Genomic DNA, 18392 nt, shown 5'->3' on the forward strand with positions numbered 1-18392 from the left:
GTAACATACTTCCTTGTGGCTTCCCCTGGAGAAGCCTACGTACACACTTATAGGTGTGTCTCACCATCTTCTTGAGTGCCGTTCTTTTTTAAGTATTTTTTAAGTTAAAAACTGTTTATTATTATTGTGTCTGTGCATAATGTGGAGGGGGAACTGTGTAGAGGTCAGAGGTCTGAGTTCGTTTTTGCCTTCCACCTTTATGTGAGCTCCAGGCCTTTACCCACTGAGCCATCTTGCCAGCCCCTCTTTCTGAGTATCTTTAAAACCTTCCAATTCCGCTTCATCATACTTGCTTTTGTTCGGCCTCAAAGCCCTGCATTTCCATCTGGCCTGAATCGGGGTCCTGGAAAGATTGGGGGAACTTCTCAAGCTGCGGAGGCTGGTGACAAGGAGCTGTGACCTGCAGTGGATGCAGCCATGGCACAGCCTTCCTGCCCCGCCCCCACTGGGGTTCTGTTCTCCTGCAGCAAGGCTGTTACCCACAGCATCTGCCCAGGTCCACTGCTTACAAGGCCCGAGAAATAAAAGGCAGGCCCAGGGACCTGGGGTGAGAATAGCAGATGATCATATTCTCAGGGGGTCCGGGTAGAGGAGAAGAGACGGGAGCTTGGGAGACGCAGAATTGCACAGCGATGGTTTGGATCATCTGCAGAGGGCTAGGGCTGGGTAGCCCAGTGAGCAGAGGAGCAGGGGCCCAGAGGACAGGCCAACTGCAGTGGTGAACACTGTCATGAGATGTGAGCCCTGTCCCCTTTGTCTTCTGAAGTGGGCACATCTTTGCTTGAGGGGTTTTAAATTTTCTATTTTAGTTGGTATGAGTATGCACACGCTGAGGACTTTTGCCCACTGAGCCATCTCGACAGTCAGAACTCATTATGGAGCTGAGGTTGACCTGGAACTCAAGATTCTCCTGCCTCTGCTTTGTAGCCAAGTCTTCAGAAATGGGCTTCTCTTCCTCTCTCCCCCTCCTCCTTCCCCTCCCCCTCTCCCTCCCTCTTTCCCCTCCCTCCTCCCTCCTCATCGTTGTCTCTCTCCTTCTTTTTGGTATTATTTTTATTCTATGTGTATGGGTGTTTTGCCTGTGTTTACATCTGTGTTTGTTGGGTGCCCACAAAGGCCAGAAGAGAGAATCAGGTTTCCTAGAAACCAGAGTTACAGCCAGTTTCAAGCTACCATGGAGGTGCTGAGAATTGCACACAGATCATTTAGAAGAACAGTCTTATCTGCTGCCCCATCTCTCCAGGCCCACGTCCTCTGCCTGATAAGGATGTTGAGCCTATGGGATTAGGGCCTCCCCGTTATGATCTCACGTAACCTCAATTACAATCTCATTATCTTCTTAAAGACTCTACTACAAACAGTCAAGGCAAACATTAGAGCTTCAACAGGGGTTTGGGGGAGGCATAATTTACTCAGAGAGCAGGGGCTGCCTGCCTGCTGTGGGTTTCCAGTGTCAGGTGTGTGCATGCTTGTGTGAACGTGCCTGTGTGTGTGGTGGGGTGTGTTTGTGTGAGAGAGCGCTTCTGATTCTTTTAGTCACTGTCTTGAAGCTGAACAAGTGTCCCTGCAGGCTAGATCAGGTCTTCAGGCCACCCCTGTCTTCCCTACACACAGGCACACCCAGTAACCAACCGTTGTGATTCAGAAGCAGGTGACTGGATGAGGCAGAAGGCTCTGGGCCTAGGCTTACCTGCGGCATCACGATTCTTTCATGATGCCTCACAGATAGGTGTGGTGACCTTTCCCTGTGGTTCCAAGGCAGGAGGCTCAGAAAGGTTGGGTCATACAGCTCAGAGGGGGAATGAGGACTTGAAATAGGGTTCAGAGAAAAGCAATGATCTCCCCCCATCTGTCCCAGAGTGAGCATAGGTGAGCCCAGCTCCAGGCTGAGGACTCTGATTAGTACTAACTTTCAATTTGGCCTGCTCTGGAGCCTACCAGGCGATGAGCCTCTGGGAATCTTCGAGAGAGTTTCCAGGTTGGGTTAACTGAGGTGAGAGGACCCACTCTAAATGTGGGCCATACCATCACCGGTGCTGAGGTCCTCAGTGAAAGAAAAGAACAAAGCAAGTTGAGTCCCAGAATCCATCTCTCTCTGCTTCCCAGCTGTGGATGCACAGAGAGATTCCAGCTGCCTCATACTCCTGCTGCCTTGCCTTCCCCACCACGATGGTGGTACCCTCAAACCATGAGACAAAAAACCCCGCCCTTCTCAGGACTTTTAGTCATAGCAATGAGGAGAATGAGGATTATAATCCTGAAGGCCTCGTCTCTTTTTAGTTGACTCCTCCTCCCACCCCTGTCGGTCCCTAGAAAGTTCCCACACAATCTACAGCAGTGGTTCTCAACCTTCCTAACGCTGTGACCCTTAAATACAGCTCCTCACGTTGTGGTTATCTGTCCAACCAAATTATTTTTTTCTTTTTGTTACTTCATAACCGTAATTTTGCTACTGTTATCAATTGCAATGTAAATATCTGATATGTTGGATATCTGATTCCCACCCCTGTGAAAGAGTCGTTTGAACTTCAAGGAACCATCATTCACAGGCTGAGAACCTCTGATCTGAGGCTTGATGGAGATACTTCTCTCTGTGTGGCCTCTGGAAAACAGAGCTCTGTCCTCTTGTAGAAGCAAAGCCTCTACAAGAAACACCAGTATCTGCTAATGGATCTTACTAAGCCCACACTTTGGTCGGTTTGGCTCTCTTGGCCAGCCACCTGCATGCGCTTCTGTAGGGCCTGAGGAACTGAGCTCTGGGGCTTCTTTGGGTAATTGGCAACACATGCAGCCTGGCTTTACACTGGCGAACATCTGCCAACAGGGTGAGGGAAGGTCTTTGCTTCAGGCAGGAGGCTGGCTCCAAAGGCCTCATCTGGGTAACCTTTCCAGCTGGGGATGGCACCATAGCCATTTCTCTGTACCCTAGGACTTTGATGTCCTGGTGGAGTAGAGAGATGGCCTCGTGCCTCTTCCTTCTGTACAGTTTGCACTGGGGTTCCATTGTCCCATCTTGTGCGTGCGTGCGTGCGTGCGTGCGTGTGTGTGTGTGTGTGTGTGTGTGTGTGCCTGTCTGTCTGTCTCTTTCTGTGTGTGCATGTATGTGTGTGTCTGTCTATCTATATATCTGTCTGTCTGCGTGTCTGTCTGTCTCTTTCTGTGTGCAGGTGTGTCTGTCTGTCTGTGTGTCTGTCTGTCTCTTTCTGTGTATGTCTCTGTTTGTCTGTCTGTCTCTTTCTGTGTGTCTGTCTGTCTGTCTGTCTCTTTCTGTGTGTATGTCTGTCTGTCTGTCTCTTTCTATGTGCGTGTGTGCACAACACTCATGTGCATTACTCTTGCATCTATTTAAGACAAGATCTTTATGTCTTGCCATTTATGTCAGGCTAGGTGACCTACAGATTTCTGGAAACTCTCCCTGTCTCTGCCTCCCATCTCTGCTAAATGCCATGCTGGGACTGCAGATCCTCATGCTACTTACTGTGTGTGGATTTGAACTCAGACCATCAGGTTCACACAGTAGACACTTTGCTCTCTAAGCCTCTCTAACACTCCCACCAGCCAAGAGTTGCTGAGTTCTACCCACAAAGCTGGGCACCTAAGGGTTTGGCTTCCTTCAACTTCCCATGCACCTGGCCCCTCTCTTTCTGTGTATGAGTGTGCCTGTGGGCTCCGAGGAAAACCTCAGTATCCTTCCCTAGGTGCCACCCACCTTGTTTTCTGGAGACAGAGTCTCTCACTGGCAGAGAAGTGAGTGCTGGAGAGAAAGGATCATTATCCTCTTAAGGGTACAGCTTCAGTAACCTGACTTCCTCCCACTGGGTGTGTGTGTGTGTGTGTGTGCATGTATGTGTGTGCATGTATGTGTGTGTATGTGTGTGTGCATGTGTGTATGTGTGTGGCGCATATGTGTGTGTATGTGTGTGTATGTGTATGTGTGTGTGGTGTATGTGTGTGTGTGTATGTGTATGTGTGTGTGGTGTATGTGTGTGTGTATGTGTGTGTGTGGTGTGTGTGTGTGCATGTATGTGTGTGTATGTGTGTGTGCATGTGTGTATGTGTGTGGCGCATATGTGTGTGTATGTGTGTGTGTATGTGTATGTGTGTGTGGTGTATGTGTGTGTATGTGTATGTGTGTGTGGTGTATGTTTGTGTGTATGTGTGTGTGTGGTGTGTGTGTGTGTGTGTGCATGTATGTGTGTGTATGTGTGTGTATGTGTGTATGTGTGTATGTGTGTGGCGCATATGTGTGTGTATGTGTGTATGTGTGTATGTGTGTATGTGTGTGGCGCATATGTGTGTGTATGTGTGTGTGTGGTGTGTGTGGTGTATGTGTGTGTGTGTGTGTGTGTGGTGTGTGTGCGCGCGCCTTTATCGCTCTCTGCCTTACTGCCTTGAGACAGGGTCTCTCACTGAATGGAAGCTTGTCATTTTGGTGCGTGGCTGGCAGACAAGCCCCTGGGATCTCTGTCTCTGTCCTCCAGGGTCGGGATCACCTACACATGCAGCTGAGCCCAGTTTTTACATCTTCATGTATCTGTGTGGGTGTGCCTGCTTGTCTGATGTGTATCGTGGGAATGCATGTGCCCACAGAGGCTAGAAGAGGGTGGCAGATCCCCTGGGATCGGAGTTGCAGGTCTTTGTGAACTGCCTCATTAGGACGCTGGGAACAGAACCTGGATACTTGCAGGATCACATACGTAACTGCGGAGCCATCTCTCCATCCCTCGTGCCCAGCTTTTATGTGGGTGCGAGGGATTTGAACTCAGGTCCATCCTTGCAGAACAAGCGCTCACAGCCTTGACGACATCTCTCCAGCTCCATCCCCACCACTTACAGGTTCATCGCTCAGCTGGCTAAAGCGCTGAGCTTGTGAGAACAAAGACATGAGTTTAGTTTCTAGAATCTATATTTCAAAGGCCAAATACAATACCTCGTGTTTGCACAGGGTAGGCAGAGTCAGGTGGGTCTCTGGGACTCTCTGGCCAGCCACCTTTGCGAATCATTGAACTCCAGGTAAGATGATTGGCAACTGAATAGCAACAGCAGAGGCTGTCTTCCACACGCGTGTGCACACATGACCACATGTCCATGCTTGCATCTGTGTATACATGCACGACGGCCACCGTCCAATATTTGAAACTGGGAACCAAATTCTCAATAGCAGGTCTTTGGAAGGTACCCTAGAGCCAAACTCCAGCAAGGTTCCTCCCTGCTTTTCTTTGTTTCTTAAAATACTTATCCTGACGGTCTGTTTTGTCAAAATTGTATTAATCTGTCTTCATCTGTCACCTGCGTTCAAAGTCTCTGGACCTAGCTTCCAAAACAGAGGGAGAGGAAGAATTCCTTTTTAACAACTCTGGGTCAAACCTGGTGTCATCTTCAGGTTGAGCAATGTGTCCTTGGGGCACTTACAGGGGCTCCTGGTTCTTGGAGCCCCCATAGAGCTCACATTCTGTTTGCCATGACGGCATGTTGGAAGAGACTCCTCCAGGAGTCTGGAGCCTTCTGGGTCAGGGTGAAGAGCAGGCTGACCTGACTTGTAGCTAACTAGGGCACAGAGCCCTTCCACAGAGGCCTGAGCAGCCTCCCAACAAATCATATTTACAGGGTACCTGTCAGCCCATAAACGCCCTTTTAATCCAAGATGCACGTACAGATAAATGTTTGCCTCTTCACACAGTCAACAGATAGATACTTAAATGTCACTATACACGTCACTGTGCTCACTAGATTTGAGTCATGGAGACGTGCAGAGGGAGCTGGCTGGGCTGGGGTCTCCTTCAAGCACCCGGGATGTGGTAGTGCTTTGTAGCCATAAAACTAAGCTATGTGCTGAGCTCAAACAAGACCAAGGCTGGAATCTGAACTCAAACAAGACCAAGGAGAACAAGGCTGGGAATTTCTCAAAATGTTATTATTATTATTATATGATATGTATGTTGTATTTGGTATAGTCATATGGTGTGTGTATGGTATGTGCATGTGTGTGTTGTGTGCGAGAGAATGTGATGTGTGTGTGTGTGTGTGTGTGTGTGTAGTATGCATGTAATGTGCATGTGTGTGGTGTACATGTGTGTATGAGAACAACTTCCCGGAGAGCCAGTCTGCCCTTCCATTTTCACATGACTTCCAGGGACTGAACTCAGGGCCCCAGGTGTGCACTGTAAGCACTTTTACCTGCTAATCCCTCTCAGTGTCCCCACCACCTTTTGAGTTAGAATCTCATATAGCCCAGGCTGGCCTTGAACTCCCTATGTACCTGAGGGTGACCTGATTCCCTTTCTGCCTCTACCTCTCCAGGGCTGTGCTCCAGGCACACATGCTGTCACTACCTGGTTTATGCAGCACTGGGGATGGAACCCAGGACTTCGCATGTGCTAGGCAGACGCTCTCCTGACTGAGCTACATCCCCAGCGCCTCAGCTGTCTGCTTCTCTGGCTATAGCCAGCATGTCACTATAGGTTCTCTGTCCTCTGCCTGAATTTCCAGAGTTTGCCTGCTCCCAAGGGGTTCCCACTTCACACACATGAATCTGCTTGGGAGGAGGGGCTTGCAGAGAAAGGGAATAACCAGAAGTTTAACTTGGTCATGGTCAGATTATACCCAGCTTCTATGAGTCCAGGTGATGTGTTTGGGTTGACTGACATCGGCCTGGTGGGGCATAGACAGCAGAGAGACCACACTTTCATGAGACCACCGGGTGTCCTAGTGTGGGTCTCCTGCTGGCCTGCACATCAGGGCAGAGGAAGTTGGGCCAGAGGCACTGGGAACAGCGGAAGGCAGAGGAAGGATGTATATCCCAGGAGTCTTAGATGCAAATCAAGGAGATAGCTGGATAAGGGGAAAGTTAGCACCACTGGGGCTGAGTGGGCACCGAGCTGAACTGACAGACAGGGCCAGGCCAGGTAGGCATATAGCTGAGGCAGGCAATGGAAACTCTTCTCATGGAAGGGCTTGGTGGTCTATGACGCAGGTATGGTTTCAGTCAGTCTACTTAAGGTTTTTTACCTTTATTATTTATATGCTTGTATGTGGGCACTCTCAAGCCATGGTGTGTCAGTGCAATTCAGAGGACAGTGTTTGGGAGTCGGTGCCCTCTTTCCCCAGTGTGGGTTTTAGGAGTCCAACTCAGTCATTGGGCTTGCTGAAAAGCACCGTTACCTGCCGAGCCATCCCACTGGGCCTTCTTTGGAGTCCTTGGGGCTCAGGAGAGGTTAGGAAGGGGACTGCCCATCTAGCACTGGAGTAGAGGGTAAACTCAGAGCTTTGTAGTCCTAACTTCATCAAAGCCATAGAATGTCCTGGTGGTAGGTTGGGAAGGGAGGGTTTAGAGAGGGGAAAGGGACTTGCCTACTTTCTCTTCACCTTGAACGGCAATGTCAGAGCCAGAAACAGCTCTCTGGGTAGATGGGGCTGGCAAGGCTGAGGTCATTAAGTTAACTGGTGACACCTGGCCCCTGAGAGCTACCTGTCTGCAGTCACTGAAGAGAAATACATTTGCTAGAGTTCTCTAAGTATGTGTATACGTGAGTGAGTGAGCTCATGTGTATGTGGGGGAGTGGTGGGTGTGGTGTGTATGCGTGTGTGTGTGTGTGGTATGTGTTTGCCTGTCTGGGTGCGTGTGTGTGTGTGTGTGTGTGTGTGTGTGTGTGTGTGTGTGGTGTGCTTGCCTGTTTGGGAAAATGTGTGTGTGTGTGTGCGCGCACTCATGTGTGTGTGTGCACTTATGTGTTTGTGTGTGTGTGTGAGCACTCATGTATGTGTGCTTGCCTGTTTGGGTGTGTGTGTGTGTGTGTGTGTGTGTGTGTGTATGGTGTGCTTGCCTGTTTGGGTAAAGTGTGTGTATGTGTGTGCACTCATGAGTGTGTGTGTGTGCGTGTGTGTGTGTGCACTCATGAGTGTGTGTGTGTGCGTGTGTGTGTGTATGTCTGTGTGTGTATGGTGTGCTTGCCTGTTTGGGTAAAGTGTGTGTATGTGTGTGCACTCATGAGTGTGTGTGTGTGTGCGTGTGCATGTGCATGTGCACATGCATGCATGTATGAGAGAGCTTGTATGCTTACATGTGGAGTCAGGTACTGTTCCTCAGGAACCTTGTCTCTATGACAAAGTTGCTCACTGAACATTGAACTTGCTGATTATGCTAGAGTAGCCTGCCAGGGAGCCACAGGGACCTCACGGCTACATCTCCTCAGGGCTGGATTAAATTGTGTGCCACCGTACCTGACTATGAGGTTCTGGAGACAGAACCCAGCACTTCATGCTTGCACAGAGCTCTCATTCTTACTAGCAAACTTCTAAATCCAGCCCTAATCCACAAAGTCAAGACCCAGAGTGATCCTGCTGTCTGCTCAAAATTGGTATGAAGAACAGATTAACACAGTGGGCAGGCTCCTGACTTCATGCCACCCACTGGTCTCTGCACTAAAGCTGTGGGTCTCTCCCAGCATTTAAGCTGCCCAGACCCTCCAGCTCTCCTGCAAGGAGAGGGTTCTCTTATAGCCACCGTGGAGTACCTCTGGTCCAGTGTGAGACACAGGAGAGGGCAGGACACAGACATAACCAGACAAATGGCACGCAAAATCCCAGAGTGACTGAAGGCTGGAAAATATAGGGCCCAAAGGTCCTCATTACCTAAGTCCATGACCACTCTGCATAGGCAGGGCTGAGCCCAGAGAAGGAAATGCTGAACACACTGTACAAGACACCCATTTTCCCTGTGTCGGACAGGGTTTAGCTCACACATCAAACTCTCATCTACCAGCCTTTCCCCTCCCCTCCCCATCCTGCCCCTCCCCTTCCCTCCTCTCCCCTTCCTTCCCCTCTCCTCCCCTTCCCTTCCCTTCTGTGGTGGTTTGAATGAGAAAGGCCTTATAGGCCTTATATGTTTCAATGCTTGGTCCCCAGTCAGTGGAGCTATTTGGGAAGGATTAAGAGGTGTGACCTTGTTGGAGGAGTGTGTCACTATGCACTTTGAGGTTTCAAAAGCCCTTGCTATTTCTAGTTAGCTCTCTCTCTCTCTCTCTCCTGGAGGTCATATTCTCCCTCATGATGACTATGGACTCTAACCCTGTGGACTTGTAAGCCCCAAATAAACTCTTTTATAAGTTGCCTGGGTCACTTTTAAAGCTCTTTACATGGCAATAGAAAAAGCAACTAAGACACTTTCCGTCCCTCTCTTTTCTCTGTCTTGTTTTACTTGATAGTGTCTCTGTAGCTCTGACTGCGAACTTCTGGTTCTCCAGTCTCTACCTTCCAGATGCTGGTGTGAAGTCATGAGCCGCCATTCCTGGCTTGAATAGTTTTGGGGATAGAACCTAGGTATGCTAGGTAAGCTACCTACGAATGGAGGTAGCCCCCTGAGTCTTCCTTGAACATACTTGTTTGTTTCACTGGGCACTAAATCTAGACACCAAACCATGGTAGGCATTGGATTCAGGCAGCAATCATGGTGGACAGAGGAAGAGAGCTTGGACGTAGAGTGGGTGGAGAGGACATCTCAGAAGGGATGTACCATCACAGGCAGCACGCGGTAGAGATGGCAACAGCAAAGGGGGCAGCTGTGACAACAAGCATTGTTCTCTCCTCCTGAGATTCTGACCTCACAGACTTGATCCGTCCTCACCCCCTGCATCTCGCTTGGCTTCTCGCAGAACAAGATGGCAGCAAGAGCTCCAGCCATCGTGCCTGAATAACAGGTAGAAGGATGGAGAAGCACAGAAGAGAGAGCCAGGCACATGTTCACAGAACTGTATGTAGGGCCAGGGCTGGCTGGGTGGTACTTGCCTTACAAGCAAGGACCAGAGTTCAAGTCCCGGAACCCACTTTAAAAGGAAAAAAAAGCCAGGAATGATGGCATATGGCCAGCAGGAAGCTCCCCGAGTAGCTAGCCTAGCTGAACTGTGAGTCCCAGGTCCCCCCAAAAATATAGAAGGCACCTGAGGGTGACCTCTGGTCTCCGCATCCTCTCACACAGGAAAATGCGAGCATAGTCATACACAAGGTTGAACACCAGGACTGGACTTAAGACCACAAACATTCACTCACTAGCTAGCAAAGCCAAGGCTCCGTTTGTTCTCCTCTTTGCTCAGCCTTAGTTTCTCCAGCTATAAATGGCAGCCGCCAGGGACACGTGAGAGATTTTAAGAAGGAATGAATGTTGACTTCAGTTAAAATTCACAAAGCACTGAGAAGTGACAGTATCTCCCCGTTGTCTGATCTAAGCAATCCTAGAAGTGTAACTCCCAGTCATAGGCCAGGACAGAGACCTATTCCTTGTCAGGTGCTGCACAGCCTCCCTGCAGCAGGGCCCAAGGCTATGCTCAGCTCAGCCTAGCTGCGGGTCACAGGATCCGCCCTCACCATGGGAGGTGGCTCTGGGCTCAGCGGGTCCACAGGGCAGGCTTTGTGCCTGCCTGAGGGCTCCTGGCCCCTGCATGAGACTCCTGAATGAGTAGATTTACCTTGTTTTACATGTTAATTATTCAAAATGCCACCCACTTTGGGATCAACTAAGCCTTCTACTGCAGGGAGGCCTTGGAGGCTAGCTGTAGTCTAGTGTTGGGCAGCCCCTTTAGGCCACAGGGTCCTGCAAGATGTCTGCACCCATGCCACCACAAGAGCACACACTGGAACAGGGCCCAGGCAGACCTGTCAACCTGACTGAGCTGACAATCTGTCTCTCTATCTTCAATCTCTTTTTTAAAGACAGGGTTCCACGTAGCCCAGGCTGCCCTCTAACTGCTTCATCTACCTGCCTGCTCCACTTTCCCGGTGTTGGGACTATAGGCACAGGCCACCACACCATGTTTAAGGCACCAGGAATAGAATCCAGGGCTTAGTGTATGCTAGGCAAGCATTCTACACACCAAGGCCCATCCCCAGCCCTCAAACTGACAGGTGTTTTGTTTTGTTTTGTTTTGTTTTTGAAACAGGGTCTCATGTATTATGCCCCTGGCCTTGAGCATGTGCCCTAGCTGAGAACAGTCTTGAACTTCAGATTCCCTTGCTTCTGCTTCCCAAGAGCTGGAATTCCAGGAGTGTACCGCCACACATGGTTTATGCAGCATTGACCAAGCACTCTACCCACAGAGCTATATTCCTGGCTTGCTCTTTTGATCTTCTCTTTCCAATGAGCTCAATAGATTCAGGGCCAAATAGATGGGGTCTGACCTTCCCAAGAAGAGGCTTTGCCTAGCCTCTTTGGCCACTGCTGCCCAGGCAGTTGGCCTTCCAGTCAACCATGGCTGCAGTGTGGAGAAGAAATGCCAGGGACACCAGCTACAAAGCCATGATCTGCAATATGTCCCCACTGACATCACAGGCCCAGTGACGGCTCTTCCTCTCATCCCAGCCAGTCGTGAGAGCCTCCTTGTACTGACTTTGCAACATTCACACTTACACACTCCCAAGATGGACTTCACACCCAGGACACTCTCTTCCTTGACACAAAAGGTCTTGTCCCTCACCCACCATCCGCATTTTTACAAGTTCTGTGAGGTCCAATAATCCAGTTCCCTGGGCACAGCCCTTCCCATCTGGTTCACTACAGATGTCTCCATCTGTCCTCCTGGTTGTCCCTATGGCCCTGTCATTTCCCACACAGTTAGTGTGTGTGTGTGTGTGTGTGTGTGTGTGTGTTTCTGTTTGTCTGTCTGTGTTATGTGTGTCTTATGTGTATGTATGTAAGGTATACATATCTGCTCTTGTGCTTAGCAGCCAGAGGATGTCTAGTGTCTTGGTCAATCACTCTTCACTCTATTCCTTTGAGGCAGAGTCTCTCATTGAGCCTAGAGCTAAGGGGGCAACCACCAATAGGCAGTGATCCTCAGGTCTTCACCTCCCCAAACCTGAGCACAGGAATTACAGGGACACATGTGTCTTAGTTAGGGTTCCATTGGTGTGAACAGACACCATGACCAAGGCAACTCATATAAGGACAACATTTAATTGGGGCTGGCTTACAGGTTCAGAGGTTCAGTCCATTATCATTAAGGTGGGACCATGGCATCATCCAGGCAGGCATGGTGCTGGAGGAGCTGAGAGTTCTACATCTTGTTCCAAAGGCAGTCTCAAAGCCCACACCCACAGTGACACACTTCCTTCAACAAAGCCACACCTGTTGTAGTACCATTCCCTGGACCAAGCATATTCAAACCACAACATGCCTCCATACTGGGCTTTTTTTGTTGGTGCTAAAACTAGTGCTTAGGTCCCCAAGCTGTCATAGCAAGTGCTCTTACCTACTGAGCTGTCTTCTCAGCTCCTAAGCAGTCTTTTAAAGAACTAATTTAGTTTGGGTTCCTCAGCCTCCCCCATTCCAGCATCTTCAAAGCATCCCCCTTTACACCTTTTGTGACCTACAAAGGACCTTGGAATACTGTATTAGTCTCTTTTCTATTGCTGTGAAGAGACAACACGACACATGCGACTTACAGAAGAATTTTTTGGGATTCGTAGTTTCAAAAAGTTGGGTCTGTGACCATCATGGCTAGGAACATGATAGCAGGCAGGCATGCAGCAGCGCTCAGGCAATAGCTGAGAGCTTATGTCTTAATCTACAAGCATGAGGTGGGGTGGGAGGAGAGGGGAGAGGGAGATATACTGGAAACGGTGGGGACTTATCAAACCTCAAAGCCCAGTGACACACCTCCTCTAACAAGGCCACACCTCCTAATCCTTCCCAAACAGTTCCACTAACCGAGACCAAGTATTTAAACACCTGGTCCCAGGAGGGTCATTCTCATTCAAACCACAACAAATACCACGGGAAACCTGGTACTTATAAGCACATTGCCAAGCTCTTTCAGACTAACCTTGGTAGCACACATCTCAGTACTCAGGAGATAGAAGCAAGTGGATCTCTGTGGGTTCTGTCAGACTTGTTTATCTAGTTCCACAGTCACACAGTGAGACTCTATCTCAAAACAACAACAACAGCAGCAGCAGCAACAACAACAACAACAATCCTCTTTCAGGAAGGTGTATTTAGGAGGAAACTGGAGGCCTGAGGAAGAAGACAGTTGGGTCAGAAAGAAACCCTGAGAAAAGCGTTGTCTGGTTCTAAGCTGTCTCAAGGCCTCTGGGGCTTGCTATGTGTGTGTGTTGCACAAAGAATGGGGCCAGAGAGGTTGGTGGATGGAGGCTAAATCTCCAGAAAAGGCATTTGGATTTTCAGCATGAGCAGGACCTGCTCTGGCTCCCATGGTCATAGGCATGTGACTCCCACTTGTGTGGGCATGAGTAGTGTGTTTCCTTAGCTTCCTCCCCGGCACTTCCTTTGCCCACCCTGACACATACATGCTGCCATCTGTCCCCAAGCCCCAGATTCCCTCAGGCCAACCTTCTGCACCGCCTGCTATAACTCCTTACCTTGGTAACACAAAACCGTCTTCTTCCCATGGTCAGTGTCTACAGCTTTACCCTGTCCCACTGCTCTGGGCTTCTTCGCCACTCTCCTTCACCTGCCTGAGGACCTGGAGATCAGAGATGATCTCCTGGTGGGCCAGTCCTCAGGGCTTCAAAGAGCAATGCCTCTATGGGTTGTTCCCTGAAGGGAAAGGGATAGGGCTCCAGAGCCACCAAGTCTTCCAGACATTTCAGAGAAGGCCTGAATTCCAGATTTTTTTTAATGTGAAAGTTCCCAGTTTTGAAATATTGGATCAAAACCAAAAACTTAACACTGCTAGAACCAGACAAGTTACACGTAACAAATGTGGTCCAAGTCCTGCAATTATAATGGCAGCCTTGTGATGGTTCCTACTGTGTGATCCAACAATCTTTCCATCCATCCATCCATCCATCCATCCATCCATCCATCCATCCATCCATCCGTCCAGGACTTCGTCTACAGTCCACAACTTCCTGCTGCTGGGCCTGAGGTGGGAGTAAAAGCCAGATAGATGAAGGGCTGGCTCCCACCGCCTCTGTTTGCTTCCTCTGGAACTTTAAGGGTTTCATGGTTTCCTTTAAACCTTTGATTCATGTCGATTTATTTTGGTATAACATGTGAAGTGAGGTTCTAAATTAATTTCTTTTACAGATGGGCAGCCAATTGTCCCAATACTAAATGTGGAGAAATCCTGTTTCAAATGCCAACTGGATCATATGGTGACTTCCTATATATATTGGATGACTTCCAGTAATTTCTAAATTATATGGCTATTCATATACTTCCTCTGTAGTTCCAATTATTTCAGCTTTATAATAGAGTTAAAATCTGTGTAAATAATGGAGAGGATTCTCCCTGCTCTTTGCATTGCTGTTTTCAAACTTTTCCTGGATATGTATGCATGTGTATTTCTCCATATCATCTCGTCTCGTTCCAAAAAACACGGTGTAGCTATTGTTCGGCACGATTGTGCTGGTGTGCAGCTTTGCTCAGGGAAAACGAACGCTGTCGTAATGCTGTTCATCTACTCACAGGGTGCATAGGTTCACATCTGCATTCTTCCGCAGTACCTAAAAGGATTGCTTCACGTAGATTTTGGCACATCTTCAAAACATTTATTTCTAGGGCTGGGGAGATGGCTCAGTTGGTAAAGTGCTATTCCTGCAAGCCTGAAGACCTGAGTTCAATCCTAGACTCTGCTTAGCAAAACCAAAACAACAACAACAATAACGCCAAGTGTAATGAGTGCTTGTAATCACCAAACTGGAGAGCAGAGGCAGGGGGATCTCTGCGAATGGGCAGGCAGCCAGCTTAGCCCAGTGACAAGTTCCAGGCTCATAAGAGACTGACTCTGCCTCAGAAAAACAAGGCGGCGAGTTCCTGACATCTGGATTGGCCTCTGTTTGCATAGCTCACATGTGCACCCAGACGGGCGTGCACACAGACAAGCACACGCACGTGTATATTCACACAGAGATGAAAATTAAAAAGCAAAAGGTTTTCTTCATACTGATTTTACATTTTCAAACGTTTACTCCTAGCTTGATTGGCAAATGGGTCCTTTTGTCCGTTGTGTTTTAGCTATGGCCAGTTAGTTTCTGATGTCTTTGAAGGCCACAGTCATGGAATTTTTGTCTTGTATAGTTATCTTACACAACTATTTTGTCATTTTCAATCTTTTTTCTCTCAGTTGAGTCTTGTGGGGTTTTAGGTAAATCATCTCAGAACAATGAGTGGTCTTTTTTCCAATGCAAGGTCTTAGTCCGGCTTTATTGTGTAAGATCCAACCTAATAGTGCCAGTGATAACCGTGACTCCAAATAAGATATATAAATGCCGATTAACAGAATGGTGTAAATGATATATCCATCTAGTCTAATTTATTAAATTCTTCCTCCCTCAGGATACATATTGGTCTTTAAAAGACTTTTTTAGATCATGACAGAGATAAAGAGAAGATCCTAGAGGCTTTGAGAAACCGAAAAAGTCATACAACAGAGGATCAAGACTCAGGGTGGCACTGGGCTATTTCTCATCAACCCAGAATGCCACATGCCAATAAGAACTGCCTTCAGAATGTGGAGTGGAAATGATTTCCAAACGAGATTTATACAGCCAGCCAAACTGTCAATCAAGGATCCAAAAACTGAAGTTCCCATATGCAGTTTTCAAGGAAGCTACTGGCATGTATATTATGACTAAAAGAGGAGAGTAAAGCAAGCAGGAGGATGGCTTTGGATCCAAGTACCAAGGACAAAGTACGGGAGAGAGGTTAAGGGTTTCCCAGGAAAACGGTGAAGGGAAATTTAGGCTATCTAGTAGGCAGACAGCTAGGAGGGCATCTGGCCAACATCAGGGCAAGAGAATGAAGGGCTTTAAGAGGAAAAAACAAAGCAAAACAAAACAAATGGAATGACAGGTTACCAAACGAATGTTGTTGCATTGCTAGAAATTTTAAAACTTTGTGGACTTGTTTGTGGGAAGAATTAGTTACATGGCTTTAATGCCAGTGAAAAGCAGAGGCGATTACCAACTCCAGAGAAAACAAAAGGCTGCATAAGTCAGCAATTATACCTATAACACCTCATATAATGCTTACTATTGGTTATCAACTTGACAGGATCTATAATCACCCAGGATGTGAACCTCCATGCACACCTGTGAAAAGTTATCTATCCTAACTTCTGGACATGTCATGAGGGAATTTCTTGATTAGGTTAATTGAGATGGGAAAATCTACCCTAAACATGGGTGATACCATTCCCTAGGCTGGGATCCTGGACTTCAGACGTGGAGAAAGAGTATGAGCACCAGGAGTTTATTTCTTTGATTCCTGACTGTGGACACAATGTCACCAGGTGCCTCATGTACCTGCCACCATGAGTCCCTCACTAGGATGGAGACCCGTGAGCCAAAAAAAAAAAAAAAAAACAAAAAAAAAAACAAAAAAAACAAAAAACAAACAAAAAAACAAATAAACAAAAACCCAACTTCCTTCCCTCCCTCCCTTCCTCCTTTTCTTCTTTTCTCCCTTCCCTCCTCCCCCTTCCCCCTCTGTCCTTCCTTTCCTTCCTCCTTTCTCCCTTCCCTCCTCTTCTCCCTTCCCCCTCTGTCCTTCCCTCTCTCCCTCCTTCTGCCCTTCCCTTCCCTCTTTCCCTTCAACCTCCTTCCCTCTCTCCCTCCTTCCTTCCTTTCCCCTCTCCCTTTCTCCTTTCTTCAAGCCATTGCTTTGGTCAAGTGTTTTACCACAGCAGTAGGAAAGGAAACCAAGAGACTTTGTTTAGCTGTTTACAGCACGCGAGTGGATCAGATCCTGTGGATATTGAGTGAGCAGCTGTGATATGTTCCTGTTGGGAGGGGAAGTGTGTGTTTGTGTGTGGTGGCTGCTGTGGAGCCAGCAATCTTCAGCAAGAGGAGGCCGGCAAATAATATGTGAAATCAGAAAGAGGTGGTATTTGAAAATATGAAGGTAAATGTCAGAGGGAACCGTACAAGGACCTGAAGTCATCTCCTCAGAGGAGAGGTAGGATTGCAGCTTTTTATTATCGGTACCACACAACTATTTGACTTTTACAATCTCATAATAAACTATTGATCAGAATGGAAATTTAATTTAAAAATGTCCCTGTATTTTTGACCTAATTCAGCTTTTGAACCTCTCCCCGCTGTTCAGGAAATGAGCTGACCAGAGTTTTGAAGATCAAGGGTACAGTCTCCAGTTCTGCAAATTACTCGCTGTGTGACCCAAGGCCAGTTGCTGAGTCTCTCAGAGTCTCTATTTATTCACCTGAAAAGCAGGATAATTCTAGTATCTACTTCGTAGGGTTCGAAGGATGACATCAGGTCACGCCGTGTCTGACACTCAGGGGCAGACACTAGCAGATGCCTGCTATGACATTCCTGGTTTGTTTTGTTTTTTTTGTTTCTTTTGCTGCGTGTGTGTGTGTGTGTGTGTGTGTGTGTGTGTGTGTGTGTGTGTGTGGTGTGTGTGCCGGTGCGTGTGAATGCTTTGGCACTCAGAGGACAGCCTTGGGTGTCGGTCCGCATTGACTGGTGCAATGTTTCTTTGTTGTTTCCCCACATACCAGGCTATCTGGCCTGCAAGCTTCTGGGGTTGTCCTGTCTGCCTCCCATCCATCTCTCTGAAGAAGAACAGGAATTGCAGACATGTACTCTTGAACATGGCTCTCTGTGGTCACTGCTTCATTCAGTTCAATTCCTAAGGACTTAACTGCGGAAGGGTTCTCTGCTGTTCACCTTTTGAACTAATGCCAAGGATTTTGAGCTACTGGTTAGATAAGTGACATGTGGAACACCCAGTGCCCGGCACCTAATCTTTCTAGAACTCTGATTTCTCATCGGCAAGGAAAGAAACTCCTTTCAGGGTACTATGCACGTTGATGGGATAATCCTGGGGGACTTCTGTTCCATCTCAACGTGCATTTCTACACTCAAAAAAGCAGCTAAGAGGGGGGAATTCCAAACTCATAAAATATACTATAGAAAACGGGGAAATCTAGAAACCCTTATCAGCACAGCAGTTATCTTTCTCATCCCTGCAGCCTGCTGCCTGTCAAGGAGCAATCTTCGAGGGTTTTTGTTGGCTCACGGTTTGAGAAGAAACAATTCATTTTGTCATGAGGAAGGTTAGATGATGGGACAGCGGTGGCAGTGTGAAGTGCTTGCTACATGGCATTGACAGGAAGATAAAGCTGTGACCAGAGCACACCAAGCCACCTCCAGGGATCCAGCAAGTACCCCAAGCCAGTGTGTCCAACCCTTCCTTTAAAATATGTTATTTGTATTTTATGTTTGTGGGTGTTTTGCCTGCACACATGTCTGTGTACCATAGTATTCTTGGTGCCCAAGGAGCTCAGAAGAGGGCACAGAATTTCCTTGAACTGGAATTACAGGCAGTTGTAAGCCTCTATGTGGATTCTGGGAATCCAACCAGGGTCCTCTACAAGAGTAGCAACTGCTCTCAACGGCTGAACCATTTCTCCAGC

The sequence above is a fragment of the Rattus norvegicus genome, chromosome 13, assembly GCF_021556685.1.
Source record: "Rattus norvegicus strain SHRSP/BbbUtx chromosome 13, alternate assembly SHRSP_T2T, whole genome shotgun sequence".
NCBI lineage: Eukaryota > Metazoa > Chordata > Mammalia > Rodentia > Muridae > Rattus > Rattus norvegicus.